This window comes from Peromyscus californicus, unplaced genomic scaffold (genome assembly GCF_007827085.1).
Source record: "Peromyscus californicus insignis strain IS unplaced genomic scaffold, ASM782708v3 Scaffold_8__1_contigs__length_139910024, whole genome shotgun sequence".
NCBI lineage: Eukaryota > Metazoa > Chordata > Mammalia > Rodentia > Cricetidae > Peromyscus > Peromyscus californicus.
Genome location: NW_026294606.1, coordinates 33,832,687 through 33,853,438, shown reverse-complemented (window position 1 = coordinate 33,853,438; position 20,752 = coordinate 33,832,687). Strand labels below are relative to the sequence as shown.

Below are 20,752 nucleotides of genomic sequence, written 5' to 3'. Positions count from 1 at the left end.
GAGTCAAACAGCAGTGGGATAGGCAGGGATGAGAAGGCAATAACCTCCATGGCACTCCGTTACCCAGTGGCAGCCAGTAAGGAGTTAATTCTATGTAGAAAGCAGACAAGCATAATGAGAAATCAATGGGGAGACAGTTGGAGGAGTAGGAGCATGTTCTTTTGCAACTTTGTAGTTGTCCAACATTGTCTGAGGAAGAAAGCAGGCCCCAGGGCAGGCAACTAATGGCAGTACTAGTAGGAAGTGAGAGGATTAAGACACCAGTCGTATTGAAGTCACTGATATCCAGTGGGATAATGGGAAATATTTATCCCATTTTAATGGGAATTATTTATCCCATTTTAATGGGAAAGTTATTATTACAAATCATGCCCTTATTGGGATCCTGGCAGCAAGAGGCAGATGAACACACCAAAATTCACAGTAATAATATCGAAAAGTTTTAGGATTTACAAAGATGATTCATGAATAATGTAGCCTACTAAATAGTTGAATGTACCAAGAGAATGAAAGAAACGTGTTATAATTATTGTTATATATTGAGATACATATAACTTAGTAGGTGCAACTTTATTTGTTTTTGTTTTTGAGACAGGGTTTCTCTGTGTAGCCTTTGGAGCCTGTCCTGGAACTCTCTTTGTAGACAGGTTGGCCTTGAACTCACAGAGATCCACCTGGCTCTGCCTCTCCAGTGCTGGGATTAAAGGTGTGAGCCACTGCTGCCCGGCACACAACATTATTTTTTATAGGCATATACTCTCCCGAAAATGTGAAGCATTATCATAATTTCCCGCATGTGTGACTAGCTACAGAAGGCCTGAAATTAGATTTTATTGGGTCATTTTCTTTCACAGGTCCATCTTTGAGCCAATCATTCTGCTCTAATAGATGGCAAATGCTGCTTGGTCAGGCTTGGGTCACTTGGCTATTCTGGAGCCAGGGGATAAAGTTACTTTACTGGGACACATAGACTAAGATAGTTGTGAGCATCTTTGTTTTGTTTTTTGCTGTGCAAGTGGACATAATGGCCATCACCATAAGTCTGCATAACAACAGCAATAATAGTAATTATACAGCTTCTTTTGTGTGTTACAGAGCCAACAATCAGCATGTATATTTTGGGTGTGACCATAGATGTCTTCAGTGTTTAAAGCTGGGATCCATTACATATTTGTGAACCTTTGTTATGGAATTATTATAACTATATAAAGATCCATCTTTGGAAAAGAGACATTTCATCTGGTTAATTCAACTTAATGTTAGATTCTTTAAGTATTTTTATATCAGCTTATGAAAAGAATTGAAAACTACATTAAATATTTTGAAAATATCTACTGCTGGACACGCTTTGGCCTTTTTGGTGACTGCACCATCGTTATGAATGACGTGGCTGCCTTGTTCTGTAAGGCCCATGGTCTATAGTCGGAGTCTTCATTTCTCCTTCCCACTTTGTCTAGCAGCTGCCCCTGTCTCGATGCCAGTTGCCTTACTTCCGATTTCTCACCTCCATTCTCATTTGTTGTTGTTTTTTAATCCTCTTTGAGCAGGAAACCAGAAAAGCCAAAATGATTGCGACCTTGATTGACTCAGGAGAAACCACCTCTGATGAAAGCAGACATGTGTGCAAGCAAGGAGGAAGAGACACTCCTGTCACTTGTCATCTGACCTCCACACTCACACTTCATGGCATGAATGCACGCGTGCATACATACACACACACACACACACACACACACACACACACACACACACACACACACACACACAAAATAGTAAGAAATCCTGGTAACCTCCTTTCTTCTACTTCAAGTGTAATTTATCATCACTCACCTAAGATGCCTGAGTTTTAACTTAAAATTGTATCCCTTCCTCTATCCATGTCAAACAAATCAGTGATCATTGCAATCAGGCCACTTGACTCTGGAGAATCCGGGATGAACTGGTTTTTAGTGGTAATAACGCCTGGACTACAGGAGTTCCCACTCCTCCCTTTGCTTCAGGCTCAGCTGTGTTCATGGTCCTTTCCTGAAACGGACACCTCTGTGTATGAATATGACTGCTGTACTGAAGCCAAGTAGACAGAAGTGGGCCCCTAAACAACAAAAGAAGTGATGGTACTCTGCGGACATGTGTAAAACTGACACACTGTGTATGCTTCGTATTTTCTAGAATATTTCATACTGTTGAAAAGATATGTCCATTTTGATGCAGTTCATATTAATTTTCATGTTTTTGAAGCACATACCATCATGTTACTTGCTTTATCTAAGAGAAACAGTACCTCTAAAAAAAAAAAAGGAAAAAGGGGGGGGGGCATGGACCTGGTGAATAAGACAGCCGTGCCAAATGCTTGTCCTTTATAACAAATATAGAGCTACATTACCACCATCCTCAGATTTTTACACACAATCATTAAGTGACAGAGGGCTTATGGAGTGTGAAAACACATTCTCTCAGCCGGGATATGTGGTAGAACCCCCGGGTCTAATGGACCTATCATGGTCTTCAGAGAAGGCAGAGCTCAATCCTTGGGTCATGAGGGACCCAGATGCATGTTTCTGTTACTGCTTCATGCCGGTGTCAATACCTCATATTTTAAATCTGCCTCTTGCTGTTTTAATCAACATTGAAAGGAAGACAGAGGTAGGAGATCCGTTAGGAGGAAAGGTAATTGAGTTCAGTGCCACTGGCTGTCAGGTGAGCCTAAAATCTTCATTCATCACTCCCATAAGCCATTGGGATTACACTACCAAAATACCTATCAGAATGTTTAAAAACACCTATCAAAATAAATCTTTCAAGACCTCCCTGCATGAAGAAACATTGTGAGGTTTAAAAGAAATCTCTTTTCTTTAGTAATTGAATGGCACATTGTTTTATAGACCATTCTTCTCTTCTGAGAATAGGAAAATGAGAGACAATTGGAAGGGTTCTTTTTTTTTTTTTTTTTTAAGTGAGTTGCAGGAAGCTACAAAATGTATCAATTCTCTAGAAGGCACTTAATTCCCTAGCTTTCTTATTTTTAGGATAATTTAAAAATGTATACTCTCTGGTACTATTCATGTGTTCCAACTGCAGAATACTGTGATTTCTGTCATTTAATGTTGATGTACATTCATGTTGTTGATTTTGCTGGAGGAAGCAAGAATGATTAGAGGCACATATCACAAGTGTATCCACTTTGGATGCAATGTTTTCATGCACCAGTGTTGAATGATGGATGTCAAACTGTGGCTCCTCTTTCATAGTACTTGTCCTAAGTCACACTAAAAATATATAACAGTGTCCCCTGTTATAAATGCCAGCCCATTCCTGAAATGTTTCATACAGGACTACCATTTTAAAGGTCATAGCATAAAGCTGTAGACAGTGGTTCTCAACATGTGGGTCATGACCCCCCAACAAATCTCTGTCTTCAAAAATATTTACATTACAATTCATAACAGTAGCAAAATTACAGTTATGAAGTAGCGCAGCAGTAGGAAGGTTGAGGACCACTGTTGTGGACTCTGATACATTCACAATGGCAAAAGGTGGCTTTTGATTAACTGGGGTCTTGTGCCTAATATATGTAGAAATTTCTATGGAATTCAGTTCCAGTTGAAACATATATTATGCTTTGGAGTAACACTGTTTTTTATGACAATGATTCAAAGTTATTGGAAAGTTAGCTTGTATATGAATTATTGCCATGTGCAGACATTCCTGTTGTACAAGACAGACGTTTAAATTCTACCTGCTCGTCATTTTGAAAAATATGAACTATCTGAATTCCATTTAAAGAGAAGTTTAAAATGGTTTCATATTCTGCAACACAAATGAGAAAGTTATCCTAGGCTTCAGTACATCACATCATTGCCCTGATATTAGACATGTTGTAATTATAAACTCAAAAATAATAACCTCATGGTGGTAGCACATGCCTTTAATCACAGCACACTGGAGGTAGAGGCAGGTGGATCTCTGTAAGTTCCAAGCCAGCCTGGTCTACAGAGTGAGTTCTAAGACAGCCAGGGCTACACTGAGGAACCTTGTCTCAAAAAAGTTTTTAAAAATAGCTATAAAAATAATTTTTAAAAACTTGATGATAAAATTAAAAAAATAGAATGTACAATATAGAAATAGTCACTAGTTTCTATTTAATTTTCTTTCTTTTGTTTTCTTTATATTAATAATTCACATTTCAAAAACATAATGAGTAATTTATAAGAAAAAAGATGACAATTTAGAGACAAAAAATTTAGAGAAAAAATGCATTTTTATATGCTGATTACAAGAAAAAGGAAAATTCCATTTGTGGAGGGTTGACTGAGAAATGTTCCCCAAAGGCTCCTGTATTTTAGCTTCTAGTCCTCAGTTGGTGGCAATATTTGGGGAGGTGGTTGTGGTGGTTTGAATAAGAATGGCCCCCATAGACTGATATATTTGAATGCTTAGTCACCAGGGAGCAGTACTACTTTAGAAGGATTAGGAGGTGTGGCCTTGCTGGAGTAGAGGTGGTCTTGTTGAAAGAAGTGCATCACTGGAGATGTGCTTTGAGGTTTCATAAGTCCAGGCTAGGCCCAATCTCCCCACTTCTCTCTCTCTCTCTCTCTCTCTCTCTCTCTCTCTCTCTCTCTCTCTCTCTCTCTAGATCAGGATATAACTCTCAGCTACTGCTCATGTATGCTGCCATGCTCCCCACTGTGATGATAATGGGCTAACCCTCTGGAACTGTAAGCAAGCCCCCAATTAAATGCTTCCTTTTATAAGAGTTGCCTTGGTCATGTGTCTCTTCACAGCAATGGACCAGTGACTAAGACAAAAGGTGTAGCCCCATTGTAGGAAGTGTTTACCTAGGGTAATCTGAGAGAGATTATAGCCTCATTCCACTTTCAGCTCTCTCTCTCTCTCTCTCTCTCTCTCTCTCTCTCTCTCTCTCTCTCTCTCTCTCTCTCAGTCTCTCTCTCTCTCTCTCTCTCTCTCTCTCTCTCTCTCTCTCTCTCTCTCTCTTTCCCTCTCCCTCTCCCTCCTTCTTTCTCTCTCTCCTTTTTGCATGTGGTTGAAGATGTGATCTCTCAGTTTTCTGTTCTGGCCTCCTACTGCCATGCCTCCCCCATCATTATAGACTCTCCCTATGGAACTCTAAGCAGAATAAACACTTCCTTCTAGAAGATGCTCTGGGTCATGATGTTTTGTCACAGAAACTGGATAGTAACTAACACACTACCTGAGCTCTTTGTTTGCCATTTACATTCTTAGAATAATGGCTGACAACGATAGAAATCACACTGGTTACTAGTAATCTTCACATCATCTATTTAATATGCACTCTAGGCATGAGTTCATTTTACAGTTTCTTAAAGTTCCACTTGGGTTTTCTATGCTTTTTAAAAAAGAGGTTTGGAAAGCTTAATTCATAAGCCACATGTGCCCCCACTCAAGTCTTTAGTTAAAACTGAAATCGTGCCTTCATATTCAACTCATTATTTTGTTTTATGAAGTTCTTAGAAGCTGATCCATGGACTGTCTTCTGAGTCTAGTGAGTCTCCAAATGTTGAAGTAATTGTTAGATTAATTACCTTTCTAAGCTGATGTGAGGCATAACAATATGGCAGTGACATGCATGTCCTTTTAGGCCCAATTTATAGGTTTTCTGAACACTGACAGTTTAGTTTGATGTGAACAAAACTATCACAGAAAAAATGTCCCAAATGGAAGACTCTAGATTCCTTCATTTTGTGTTTAGTTTGGTTTTATTTGGAATGAGATGATTGAAAAGGATATGATTAACTTATAGAAAGAACACTGACTGGAAAATCAATTAGTTATGTAGCTCTCTTCCCTAAGGAACTTTTGCAATGTTTGTTTTGGACAGCACTTGATTATTTTTTTAAATGATGAATCATGAGTTCTTTGCAAGAAAAATATGTCTAGTCCCTGAGCCAAAATGATTACAGCTGAAAAAAAATGGACACTTTTCTTGAGGATGAAATTAAAAACACAGTCATCAAATCTTGCCTAGAGAGAGAGATGTGCTTCCTAAGAAGTATGAAATGTTTTCATTCGCTGGTATACAAGAGGAAACAAATAACTTGTGGTTCTCAGTTTATTGTTTATAAACTATCCTTCATTTGAGCAATAAAGTTTTGAGAGTACATTCAGATTCATTTACTAGTATCTCAGACGTTTTACTTAGACAAAATTATGAGTATGCTTTTTAGATGCCCAGGAAAAATCATGTTATTAACTTAATATTCTGCGTCAGCTTACTAAGTACCAATTAGAAAACCTCAGGCATTGATCCTTACCTTCCACCTTGTCTGAGAAAAGAAGCTCTTGCTTTTTGCTGCCTTACATTCTGGGTGAGTCAGTCCATCAGCCTGCAGGGACTCTCCCATCTTCTCCTCCTCTCTTGTCACAGGAGCACTGAGATTACAGGTGTGTGCTATCACATCGGACTTTACATGGGCTCTGGGAATCTGAATTCGGGTCCCCACATTTGCACAGCAAGTACCTTACCCATTGACCCATTTTCCAAGCCCCACTGATCTTACAAAAAAGTCCCCTCTCATCCTGCCACAGTCAAGTGTGGGGATTACAGGCCCATTTGTATAACAATAAAACTCAGTTTTCCACCTAACCCTAAGAAAGGCTCTGGAGAGATGGCTCAGTGACTTAGAGTCCCAGCAGCCCTTTCAGAGACCTGGCTTTGATTCCCAGCACCCACACAGCAACTCACAAACTCCTGTATCTCTAGGTCCATCCAGGGGATCTGATTGGCCTCACAGGCAACGCATCAACCTGCTGCGCAGACATACATGCAGGCGAAACACACATAATAAAATAAAAATGATTTTAAAATAAGATTCCATCATACCCCAATCAAAATAGCCGTCATCAAGAATGCAAGTGACTAAAAGTGATGGCATGGATGTGACAAGGAGGAACTATTGTACCCTGTTGGTAGGAGTGTAAATTAGTGCCACCACTTCTGAAATCTGTCTGGAAGTTTTTCAAAAAACTAGAGATAGATTTGAAACTTGTTCCACAGGATGGAATTCATAACTGACACAGCAGACCTAGTCAAAAGCCCATGCCAGGGGAGGTCATAGGATGGCACACGATATAATCTATTGTTATTTTGCTAAATTGTCATGTTGTCAAACTGTCTTCTAAATGTATATTTTTATACCTGTAGCCCCGGTCTGCTCTTGATCTTGGCCAGAAAAGCCTCTATTTTAGCAGGCCTAAGTCAGTGCAGGGATTCATAACTGGTCAAATCATTTATAATAAGCGACTGAGTCCTCAGACCTAAACAAAACATCTTTACCAACACCCCTCTCCCTATTCCTGCCAAGACTCAGAAACCGCAGGAGAAGAGAAGGCAGCAAGAACATAAGAACTGGCAGATAGCGGAGGGGTGCTGTGCAACGTTGCTGTCTGGCTATTACATGGCTATAGTAGTGAGTAGACAGAATAGCTGGGTACAGACACAAGGGGAGCAATTCCTGCTGTCGTTGCAGACTAGATAGCACAGTCTCTCGTCTCCCCTGGATAGATAGACGCCTCGCTAAATTTGAACTTCAGGCCGAATTTAATTTTAAAACACCACTGCTTTCACTCCTTTGTTATTTTTGTATTGTGTCTCCTCTCAACAATCTTCAATTGTTTTGAAAGTAGACAAAAAAAATGAAAGATGGAATTTTTTTTTGGGGGGGGGGTTGGTTTTGAAACAAGGTTTCAGTATCTCCTCCTGCCCTGATTTGCTGTGTGTAGTGCTTCTTGGTGTGCGCTGCCACAGCCAGCAAGGACCTTTGGAGATGGTTAATCTGAGCATTTCTTTAGGACAGATGAAAAATACTTTATTTCAGCCATCGATAACCACCCCTAAATTTTAGGCATGTTTGTTGTTCTGTTCCCCAGTGATATTCCCCTTTCCAGAGCAGCCAATGATTAGAAGATATAGCCATGCATACATAATTGTCTTTAAAATGACATCATTAAAGCAGGTCCTTGCATGTGCCCTTAAGTGGGAATTACCTAAACAAATTGATGGAGCTAAGGGCTGTAATGAAATTTTCAATTGAACTCTTCTGTAAGACAAGATTATTTTAGAATGGAAATGAATTCCTCTCAGCCATCTTAGAATCTTCCTTAGAAGCATTTACATTAGGGGCCATGAGAAAGAATAAAGCAGCTTCACCCGAACCTCAAAGGATAAATAGGAAGTAAGGCAATCTGCTGTACACAGAAGCTGACACACTTCTGCTTTCCACACCATCATGCCTATTTCTCTTCCACACAAGTCCTCTACTTATTTAAAAGAACACACACACTCTCTCTCTCTCTCTCTCTCTCTCTCTCTCTCTCTCTCTCTCTCTCTCTCTCTCTCATATAAAAGCCCTTTATCCCCAAATGAACAAAACTGTCTTGGGGTAATGTCTTTTCCTTAAATTATTACCTAAATTTTTTTCCTCTCAAATATAAGAAAAGGCATATTATTATTTTAGCAGCCTCTTGATTATTCCTTAACCTATTTCAGAAGTGTTTGTGTTCCTTTATTCCCCACAAATCATTTTTGCTGGGTCAAGATGTAATTGATAATTTTTAGGACTCATGAATTTTCACTGGAATGTAAACATTTCTCTTTAAACAAAGAAATATTCTACAACCTCCTTCCTGATTTCATATGACCCAGAACCTTACACATTAGTAAATCATTTTTAAAAATCCAAAGAATACTATTTTATGACAGATAAAACTATATGAATTCAAATAAAATGTGGCCAAAACACAGTCACTGCTCTTTTCTTGTCAATGGTGGCAGAGTTGAATAGTCACCATAATGACAGGGTAGCCATGAGATCCAATATAATTAATCCCTGGGTAGACTGGGTGGCAGGATTAGATGAGAAGGAGCCAGGGGACCTGCAGTCATGTCTTGGTAGGTGTGTCAGAGTGCCCTCCCTTTCTGGTTAAATGTCCCTGAAACTACAGACAGGTTCTCTCCCCTGTATCAAAAGTCCTTGGGACTCCCTAGTTGCTTACACATGCATACCCACCAAAGATATTCATCCTCAAACACCCTGGATTCTTTATAACAGCATTTGCATTGTAGTTGTGATCCTTTTTGTGCACCTTTCAGGAGCATCATAGGATGAAATGCACTAAAAGGGAGATATGGCTTACTATGGTTTGGAAAGTAGAGTTAGTTTACCCTACACATGTGTTTCCCAGCTCATAACTGTTCATCACAACATCTTTAAAATCTTCAATGCTGCGTCCATTGGGCTAACAGCACCACCTCCCATTCAGGCCAGTCTGTAGCAACCTCTCTTTAACTTTTGCTTGGCTAACTAAATTTCTGTTAAGTTGCTTACGTCTCTGACTGAATTCCCTTAGAGAAGACGAGAACCAAGGAGAGCTCTTCACCTGGTGATATAGCCAAGTTGTAAGATGAATCTTCTAGAACATTTTCAACTGTGAGGATCATTTTGCTGTGAGGATCAAATAAGATGTGCGAAGCACAGATGTTATCTCACTGTTTGAGTCAGTGTTATTTTCGTCTTGTGTTGGTTTCTCTGCCTCTGCCCATTCCTTAGATATATGTGCTCCTTAAGGGTCCACCTGCACCTCTTCATCTACTTTTATCCTCCAACCCCATTCCCTCATAGAGCCTTTGAGATGGTTGATAGTGATTGTCAACTTGAGGGCATCTAATATCGCAGAAGGAGTAAGCCCCTGGGCACATCTGTAAGGCATAATCAAGATTAATGGAAGTGGAAAGACCCACCTTAAATGTGGGTGGCACCATTCTCTGGGGTAGGATCCCAGACTGAATAAACAAGAGAAAGTGAGCTGAGCAGCAGCCCTCACTGCTGTTTCCTCACTGAAGACACAGGACAACCAGTTAGCCCACCTCTCCTGTGACTATGTTACCACACCTTCCCTGCCACGATGAAATGCATGCCCTCGCACTGCAAGCCAAAATAAATCTTTTGCCCTTACATATTTTCTTGTTAGGTATTTTGACACAGCAACGAGAAAAATAGCTAATACAGGCCTCAGACATATTCTTGATGACAGCCATTTCCCCGAGATCCTTATCCTAGCTCAGCTTCTGCTTACTTTTGGGTTTTCTCCAGTAAAATAAGCTTAGCAGGTCCAAAATTAAACTCCTTCCTTCTCTAAAACTTGTTCCTTATTTGCATTCTTAATCTCTAGGAATAGCACAGCCACTCACTGTACCACCAAATGAACAAATGTCTTCCTTTGTACTTCCTTTTCATCCTCCATCCAACCAATCAACAAACCCCTTCTGCTATGTCTCAGGTCCCGCCATCCACATAACCATTACCCTCAGTCTTCTACACTCCCTTAGGAGTGTCTAATGGGATCAAAGGTGTGATGTCACACACCTTCAATCCCAGCTCTTGGGAGGCAGAGACAGGTGGAGTTTAAGGCCAACCTGTTTCACATAGTTTGTTACATGACAGCCAGAACTACACAGTGAGCCCTGCCTCAACAAAAACAAACATCATGTAACCTAACTCTGTCAGAAGTCACTTTATATTTGAGTCTTTGTCCTCTACTTCTTCCAGAATAAGCTTTCATCTTCCTACCCAACAAGTGATGTCCCAGGACCCTGAACACTGATTTGGTGATTCTAATTTTCCATGGGACATGGTCCAGACACTAGAATCTACCCTTTCACAATCTATTCACTCTTTCAAATAGTACTTATTGAAATGTACAATGTGACAAACTTTGAGTAGAGCAGCAAATAAGACCAAAATATTTTGCTATTTAGGGATTCTAGCTTATGAAAAGTTATCAGTATCAAGGAAAGACTCCTTAGGTTTCTCATTCTGCCACACTGGCAAAGGCACCATTTCGTACCCAGTGGCACCTGTATGTGTAACGACCTTTGTCTGGGGTACCCTAACCTTCAAAGCATGGCTCAAGTCCTCTTTCTTCTGTTACTAGGACCTTCCCCCAACTTGCTGTTGTCAGAGTAAATTCTTGCCTAGCTCATCTCTGAGCCAGTCTCTTTTTCTCTATTATTAAACACAGTGGCATGCATTCCTAATTTTCTTGCCTACCTGAATTGTGTTTTGGTAGTGGTGGGTGTGGTGCTGGGGATCAAATCCCGAGCCTTGTAAATACTAAGCAGGCACTCTACCACGGAGCTATAGCCTCAGCACAATTTTGAAGTTTTTTCATTTAGAGTCTATGAAATATCAATGCTGTCATGACTAACTAAAATTTTATACTTGGTATGAAGTTGTTTTGATTAATTGATTAGTCCTGTCTTTTGGTGACTAAAGTCCACAAATTGGCATATGTAAATATCAGAGCAATAAGCAAAACTTTAAAAATAAAATTAGTAAAAAATGTTTAAAATTTATAAAAATAAATCTAAAAAATATTCAAAGAGATAAAATTTTGCTTCTGAACAAGTACTGTGAAGAAAGGGCACTTCAGTTGCAATATTAATCAATCACTTTTAACAATATGATTTTTTTATTTTTATTCAAGAAAAGTCGGGTGGTTTATCAAAAAAGACATGTTTGCCTACTAATGCTTAACTTTTTACCATTAAATTTGGTTTTCATTTTAGTATGTTTCAGTGCATATAAATATCTTCGCAGATAAATATTGAATGTTAATCTCACAATAAAATGTATATTTTATATGAATAATATTTCTGATTGGGAATATCATTGTGTTTATTTGTTAGTATAGAGTTGAATATTTGAATTTCCAATACCATATTGAACTATTTCATTTAGAAATTAACATGCAAGTTGTGTTAATTGAAATTTTCTTCCCCAAATTTATAATGTATAGAAATTGAGAAATTTTACTGAAAATTTTTATTCATTAAAGAAATCTATGTCTGCATGGAAGACCATGTCTTTAACCCAAGCTCTCAAGAGCATGAAGTAGGCTGGTCATGAATATGACAACAGCCCAGGACAAAAGGAATTTGAAGACAGCCTGGGCTATATATTAAAACCTTGTCTCAAAAAGAGTTCCATTTCACTGACAGTGCTCAATAAGGCATTATGAATTCATTGCAATTTCTTCATGATTGCTTTTATTAAAAAATAATTTATGCCAATTGAAGACCTTGATTTTAATCTGCACACATATGAACACCTGATTTTTGACAAAGAAGACAAGACTGTACAGTGGAAAAATTAAAGCATCTTCAACAAATGGTGCTGACATAACTAGATGTCAACATTAGAAGAATGCAAACTGACCCATATCTATCACCATGCACAAAACTCAAGTCCAAGTGGATGAAAGACCTCAACATAAATCCAGTTACACTGAATTTGATAGAAGAGAAAGCAGGAGCCAGGCAGTGGTGGAGCACATCTTTAATCCTAGCACTCGTGAGGCAGAGCCAGGCTGATCTCTGTGAGTTCAAGGCCAGCCTGGTCTACAGAGCAAGATCCAGGACAGGAACCCAACCTACACAGAGAAATCCTGTCTCAAAAAACCAAAAAAAAAAAAAAAAAAAGTAGGAAGTAGCCTTGAACACATTGACACAGAAGACTGCTTCCTAAATATAACACCAGTAGCACAGACACTGAGAGCAACAATTAATAATTGGGACCTCCTGAAACTGACAAGCTTCTGTAAGGCAAAGGACAGCCTACAGAATGGAAAAAGATCTTCACCAATCCCATATCTTACAGAGGGCTGATTTCAAAAATATAGAAAGAACTCAAGAAACTAAGCATCAAAATACTGAACAATTCAATTAAAAAATGGGCTACAAAGCCAAACAGAGAATTCTCAATAGAAGAATCTCAAATGGCCAAAAGACATTTAAGGAATTGTTCATCTTTAGTAATCAGGGAAATGCAAATCAAAATGACACTGAGATACTATCTTACAGATCTGCCAGAATGGCTAAAATCAAAAACACTGATGACAGTTTATGTTGGAGAGGATATGGAAAAAGGGGAACACTCATCCACTGTTGGTGGGAGTGCAAACTTGTACAGCCACTTTGGAAATCAGTATGGTGGTTTCTCAGAAAACTGAGAATCAATCTACCTCAAGACCCAATGATACCACCCTTGGGCATACAGCCAAGGAATGCTCAATCATACCCCAAGTACACATGCTCAACTATGTTCATTGCAGCACTATTCATAATAGCCAGAACCTGGAAACAACCTAGATGCCCCTTAACTGAAGAATGGATAAAGAAAATATAGTACATATACACAATAGAGTACTACTCAACAGTAAAAAAAACAATGATACCTTAAAATTTGCAGGAAAATGGATAGAACTAGAAAATATCTTCCTGAGTGAAGTAACCCAGATTCAGAAAGACATACATGGTATGTACTCACTCATAAGTGGATATTAGATATAAAGCAAAGGATAACCAGACCACAATCCATGGCTCCAGAGAAGCTAGGTAACAAGGAGGACCCTAAGAAGGATGCATAGATCACCCTGAGAAGGGGAAATAGATGAGATCTTCTAAGTAAACTGGGGGTGAGGGTGGAAGAGAGGGGAGGGGAAGGGGGATGAGAATATAAGGGAACAAGATGGTCAACCTAGAACAGGCACTGAGTGGGAGAGCACTAAAAGAGATATCCTGATAGAGGGAGACATCATGGGGATAGAAAGAAACCTGGTGCTAGGGAAGTTCCCAGGAATCTGTAAGTATTACCCCAGCTTAGACTACTAGCAATGGAGAGGGTGCCTGAGCTGGCCTACCCTGGTAACCAGAATGGTGAATATCTTAACTGTCATCATAGAGCCTTCATCCAGTAACTGATGGAAGCAGATGCAGAGATCCACAGCCAACCACCAGGCCAAGCTCCAGGAGTTCAGTCGAAGAGAGGGAAGAGGGATTGTATGAGCAAGGGGTATCAAGATCATGATGGGGAAACCTACAGAGACAACCAAACCAAGCTAGTAGGAGCACATGAACTTTAGACCAACAACTGTGGAGCCTGCATGGTACTGGACTAGGTCCTCTGCATAAGAGAGACAGTTGTGTAGGTTGGTCTGTTTAAGGGATCCCTGGCAGTGGAATCAGAAGCTAATCCCTGGTGCATGAACTAGCTTTTTGGAGCCCATTACCTATGGTGGGACACCTTGCACAGCCTTGATGCAGGGGGAGGGCCTTGGACCTGCCTCAACTGAATGTATCAGGCTTTGCTGACTCCCCATGGGAGGTCTTGTCATTTTGGAGGAGAGGATGGGGGATGGGTTGGGGGGAAAGGCTGAGGGAGAGTGGGAGGAGGGATGAGGGGGGAATCTGTGGTTGGTATATAAAATGAATAAAAAATTTCTTAATAAAGAAACAAAAAGTGATTTATGAGCATGAATACTGAAAATCCAGATTGTCTGTAAGAACTTTCTGGTATAAAAGGACAGGTGCTACATGTTCTTGGCAAGCACAGTGTGACTGAGTCACACCTTAGCATCTTTACATTGAAATGTGTTCTCGTTTCCTAATCACTGTCATACTTGCTAAGAGGTGGGTGCAGCCATCCACAATCCTCATTCATGCAGTGGATGCTTCATTCATTACCCTCAGGTTCACATGGTTTCTAGTGTGAATCCTTGATGCAAAGTCAGCTGACACATGCCAGCATATACTTTGATATCACACTTGTCTATATTATCTTTCTCTGAGGGACTTCTGATGCCAGTTGAATTTGTTTTAGACATCTTTTATGTCTTTATGGTTTAACAGTAATGTTGCTTCTGATGTCATTTAAGAATATTTCCAGGAGAAACATTTCCCATCTATCTGTCTGTCATCTATCTATCTATCTATCTATCTATCTATCTATCTATCTATCTATCTACAAGTTCTTTCTGTGTAGCTGGCTTGGGACTCATTATGTACATTAGACTGTCCTTAGACTTACTGAGGTCCACCTGCCTCTGTCTCTAAGTGCTGGGAGTAAAAGCAGGTCCCACCACACCTGGCTTTCCCACATGTTTTTATATGGGTCTTGCTCTGTTACTAAGGCTAGCTCTAAACACCAAGTCCAGAGGAGCTCCTGCCAAAATCATACAAATGGCCTGTGATGAAAAGCTGTACCTGGATAAATGATTTGCCACACAAGACCTCACACTTTTATGAGTTTTATGAATAATATTTTTTTTTTTACCTTACAGATACTCAAGTGGTAGACCATGCAGAAAATTGGCAGTGATACACAGGCTGCACAAAGAGTTAAAAATATAATTATAACAGCAGCTATTTTGAATCTACAAAACGTGACAAAGAGGAGACTCAGGAAATTACCTGGTAGTTAGCATCAATACCAGGGAAGGAAAGGACAAATGATGACAGGATCGATCAAGAAGTACTTAGGCAAGAACAATTTAATGAGCAAGAAGCAGCGTGAATTTGTGCAGAGAGACTGTGGAACACACACCAATTGGAAAGTACAAATCTAAGTGCTGGAGCCAAAGGAACCCAAATTTGGCAAGTTTGTGTTGAAGGAATAATCCTGTGAAAAGGTATAAATTAAAGTAATCCTATCAAAATAAAAATAAAATTAGCTTTTGAGTGGAAAATACCATCCTTTGGAAAATTTTGCTTCTTAGAAGAGCGTTTCAACCCAATCAGTGCTTCCACCACTGCCACGCAGCACATAATGAGTGTTAGAGTATTAGCCCACCACCCGCTAACATGTTCAAAGCTCACTAATAAGTGATCGTTAAGCCAGCCAAATGTGGGCAGTTTGTGAAGGCTGTCTTTGTGAGTAAGCCAAGGATGAAAACTAATAGAGATTACGTTCTGAAAAGATGAAAGCTTTTAGCAATCCAAGGCACTCTGGTGGATGTATTAAGCTTTACTTTGTTTCATATTTATTTTATTTGTTTATTTATTTAAAGCTGTTTGTGATTTTGTTTTGTTTTTTGAGTCATGGTTTCTCTCCATAGCCTGGCTATGTTCCTAGAACTTGCTCTGTAGACAAGGCTAGCCTTGAAATCAGAGATCTGCTGATTGCTGCTAACTGAATTCTGGAATCAAAGGTGTGTGCCACCACTGCTCGGCTTATTTTATTTTTTGCGAATTTCACACATAAGTACTGTATTTATATTGTTTACAGCCTACTCAGATCCTCTTCCAACTCCTCCTGTGCATCCCTACCACTCTTTCTCACATTCATGACATTTTCTTCATTACTGTTCATAGATGCATGTATATATGTTTAGGGCTTGCCACTTGGGATTAGATAACCCAGCCTTATAGTAGACTTTCTGTTGTGGAATAATGTTTTTGTACACTGTAAAGATATGTTACTCGTTTTGGTTTAAAAAAGAGCTGACCGGCCAATAGCTGGGCAGGATTTCTAGGCACAGAGGATGCTGGGAAGAAGAAGGCAGGCAGGGTTGCAAGGAGACACCAGGGACGCAGAGCAAGAAGCATGGGCTTTACAAAGTAAAGGCAGTTGAGCTACATAATAGAAGTAAATTTAAAGAAATAGGTTAATGTAAGTTATAGATCTGGGTAGAAACAAACATAAGCTATTGGCCAAGCTTTCATAATTATTAAGAAGTCTCTGTGTGGTGATTTGGGAGCCTGGATGGATCACAAATCATGCAACAAGAATCATAGTCAGCAGAAATATGTGTGTGCTATGGCCAACAGAGGTATTTTCAAGGTGGCCAGATGTCAAAGAAGCTTTAGTCACGTGGACAACCTTTCTGCTGGATACATGACAGCAATCATGATGCTGTGAAGAATCTGCTTTATAGGAAAGAAAGATCCACTCTCCAAAACTGAGCCAAAGTAAGAAATATGGTAGGAAATGCTTGGATTGTATGGTGAAGTCATAATGGAAATATTACTAAAACTGGTACTTCCTATTCTTTTTTCTTACTCAATTAAACTCAAATAGGATTTTGCAAATGTCACTCCATTTTCTGAAAACTTAAATCTGAAACTGTGTTGACTTCTTTACCCAGGTGAAATTATGTATACTTACATCTTAAATTCTGCCTTATTCTTACTTTATACCTCATTTCACTGAATATGCAAGACTTTCTTTTTTAAAAGTTAATGTGTAAGCAACTATCATGGATGCAAAGTTCTTTTGTGTAGAGCATGGCATATTTATTCAATGATCATTAATGAAATGCTATTAGAACACATGAAACATTTTGCTGGTGGGAATTTTGTAGCTTTTTAAAAAAATTTCCTCTTACCTATCAAAATTATTACTGGTGAATATAGTGGGTTTTTCATTTTCAGAAAATGAAATTAATTCATTCCAAAGTGGTTCATCACTCACTATACATCTTAAATCATGTCCAAAGGTAAAACACCCTTTATTTCTCTCAATTCTCTCTTTCCTCATGAATATTTAAATAATTTGGAAATACTGATCTCACAGTTAAATCAAAATAAAACTTAGATATAAACATTTTAATCCTTTAGCTACTTCAAATATTGCATAATACTTAAAGTACCCTTATATTCTGGTGTGTTTTAGAACATTTCAATCGTTCAGTCTCTATTTCTATAAGTAGAGATGTTGAAAACAATAAGGGAAATCCTAATCAATACCTTTGAAGTTTTCACTTTGTATTTTAAAAATGCTACATTTGCACTAACATTTATTGTAGTTCTATTCACTATAGAAAGCAAATGGTATCAGTCTAGAAGTATATCAACAGGTGAATGTATAATAAAAATGTGGTACATGTAAACAATAGAATTTTATTCAGTAAAATAAACAGAAATGAAATTATAAAAATTTTTGGAATTATCTATAATTGAAATATACTGTATTATGTGATATAACTAAGGCTTACAAAAAACCAAATATCCCATGTTCCATCTTACACATGGACCCTAATTTCTAACCTGTATTCATGTATTATCTAGTAGTTAGTTTGTGTAGAGTCCAGGGAGCTAGAAAAGGGGCCTGTGAGAGTTGGGAAAAGAGTTTTAAAAGTAGAAGGGTAAAGAGAATATTAAACACATGTTGTAGGGAAACTAGGAGTTGGTTCAGGATCCCCTAAGACCAAGTTATCAGCACAAAGGAGATTTATCTATCCCAGAGGGACAGAGGGCAGGGATAAGGGACAAAGGTAGAGACAGAGGAAGAGGAAGAAGGGGAAGGGAACAAGGGACAGGGAAGGAGTTTGTCCTGGAGGGGCACAAATGACTGCCTCTGGATAGAGAGGAGACAGACATGGACCAAATAAAATGGCAGTTTTTAAGGGTAAACGGGGAAACCCCATGATATTATGAGGTGTTTAATTTTAATTGGGCATGTTAATTGGGTGAGCCAAAGGGGGCTTTTGATTGCTGGACTTCAATACTTTGATAGTTGGACCCTGGTAATCAGCCTCAGGGGGAGGAAGTGGCTAAATAAGGGAAGAGATCTTGGTGGCTAGCTTTAGGAATGCAATCTAATGGTTTTTAGCTAGGCAGAGGGGATGTGGGACAAGGGCAAGCCTGTCAGAGCCATGGTTGCCATGCATGGGCTGGCTAGAGTCTTCACGTGTGATATGAAAGTGGATTGCTATGAGCAGGGGTAGGGGCAGGTATATGAGAGAGAAGAGCAAGGGGAGGGGCAATCAAAACTAAATATGCACAAAACTACTACTTTATAAGGTAATTAAAATTAAATTGAAAATTCATGTTAGACACCTTTTAAAAAATTTATTTTTATGTGTATGATTATTACCTGTATGAATGTGTATCTCGTGCATGCCTGTTTCTTATGGAGGTCAGAAGATGTCAGCAGAGCCCCTGCAACTACAGTTACAGTTGTGAGCCACCACATGGGTTCTGGGAACTGAGATCAGGTCCTCTGCAAGAGTAGCAAGTACTGAGTGATCTCTCTCCAGCCCTTAGTAAATAAATAAATAAATAAATAAATAAATAAACAAATAAACACTTACATTTAAGTAGTTACATTGTAAAGATAGAAAGTAAAATGGGTAAAGCAGTTGTTTACCACATGTAACATCTGGCAGTACACTACACAGATAGTAGAAATAGATTCAGAAAGTCAATCATCAGAACTCAAATTGTAAAACTCTACTATGTCATTAAGACTACATGCATGCCCACCCAAGAGCATTGAGCAATGCTGTTTTTATCATTTTTCATATTTGTCTCTGTGTTCTTATGAAATCACCTGAACGAAGGACATGAAATTTGGTAAAGTATACTGAATAAGATAGATTCCTGTGTTGTCTAGAGGATTTCATAGAGGGTATGTTTGAGCTATGGGCAATACCCATGCTTAGAATCATTAGAGCTCGGACTGAGAATAGTAGAATATTTGCCTAACATGTGTAAGTCACTAAGTTCAATTCCCAGCACCATAAGGAAAAATAGAGACGGGGAGGGAGGAAGGCAGAAATAAAGGAAGATTGGAGCTAATAAAAATAGCCAACATTTACTGATCTTAATTACAGTCAGTCACAGTAACCTATTTTTTTTAACCTGTATTAATTAATTTATCTGATCCTCATTCACACTGAGTTAGGCTCTGTTATCAGAGACATTTCAGAGAAATTAATCTGAAGCAGTTTAAACAACCTGGCCAATTCGAACAACCAGTAGTGAGATCCTGGAAATCCCTAATTATAAGTAGGTTAGTCTTCCATCTTGCAGGGAAGCTTTCTTAGTCATGGGATAAAAGCAAAGTAACAGGATATTTTAGGACAAGATGTTTCCAAGGAGGTGAAACAACAGGATGTTCTGGGGGGAGGTGAGACCCTCCACAGTGTAGGGAAGCCTCATTAAGACAGAAAGTAAAAAACTCAAAATAGTTTGGGGAAGTCTCAGTAACTGGTCAAATTTACTAAGCCCATCCCTCCTCAAGAGTCTATGAGTGAAGACTACACATCACTCAGACCAGACACCCTGCAGCTCTGAGTCAAGCCCAGCCTCCTGGAATATGCAGACTGCAGCCAAGAAACCTCAAAGTAGACCAACCAAGCTTCCTAAAGGAAAAAAAAAAAAAAAAAAAGAGAAGTTGAGCTGCCTGAAGGAGACTCAGAGCAACTGAAAGACCAGCCTGGAAAGGTCACTATCCAGCCGTTTGAGGCTGTGCAGTGTGCTTCTGGTTCCGCTTTGTGAGCTGTCACCCATGCGGGGTGGGCTTTCCTGGTGCAGCTGTCTTTGAGTCTTGTTCACACCTGTAGTAACCTCTCATCTGTAGTCCGGAAAGTAATTCCAGTAAAACCCATTGGTTCTTCCTTCAAGTTGGAGTTTGGTGGTATCTGTACTTTGGTCTGTTATTGGACGCCTATCTGGGGTGAGTAGACATTGTTCATGTCATAAGTCTGTCTTACAACCAAGTGCCAGGAAACACCTGCTGTCAACTGGCTTAGCCAAGCTCCACTGGCACCTCTTTAAATGAATGGCAGGTCTCTGGACTCCTAGTTAACACTTTTCTCCACAAAATTATGCTGTCTTTCTATTTTCAAAAACAGGCATAAAATTCAAAGGAGAAAGTAGTAACTACTGATAGATATGAAAAGAAAATTAAAAAACTAGCATTTGATCTCAATTTTTGAGGATAGGCAAGTTTTCAAATAGCCAAGGTTAGAAGGTAGGGTAGTCTAAACAATGGGTCACACAGGATAAAAATTAAAGTGGAAAGTTGGGAAAATGTGTAAAGACAGATAAGGGTAAGAGAAAATGAAATAAAATGAAGCCTGTGAGGGTTGAGAGTCAGCAATGGTCTTTCCTAGCGTTGGACCTGGCATGCTACACTACCAACTTGCCAGTCTAAAT

General features: G+C 39.1%; 1 protein-coding gene across 4 annotated transcripts in view; it reads left to right on the top strand.

Annotated features, from left to right (window-relative positions):
* Window positions 1-19,983: 19,983 nt before the first annotated feature.
* The window catches only part of LOC128104200 (type-1 angiotensin II receptor A), a 60,543-nt gene continuing 59,774 nt past the window's right edge, over window positions 19,984-20,752 (top strand). For 3 of the 4 annotated variants that reach the window (XR_008215908.1, XR_008215907.1, XR_008215906.1), the window contains exon 1: window positions 19,984-20,270. The gene's annotated coding sequence lies outside the window, so the exon portion shown is untranslated. The remainder of the gene's footprint in view (window positions 20,271-20,752) is intronic. The other variant, XM_052728996.1, reaches the window with a different exon arrangement.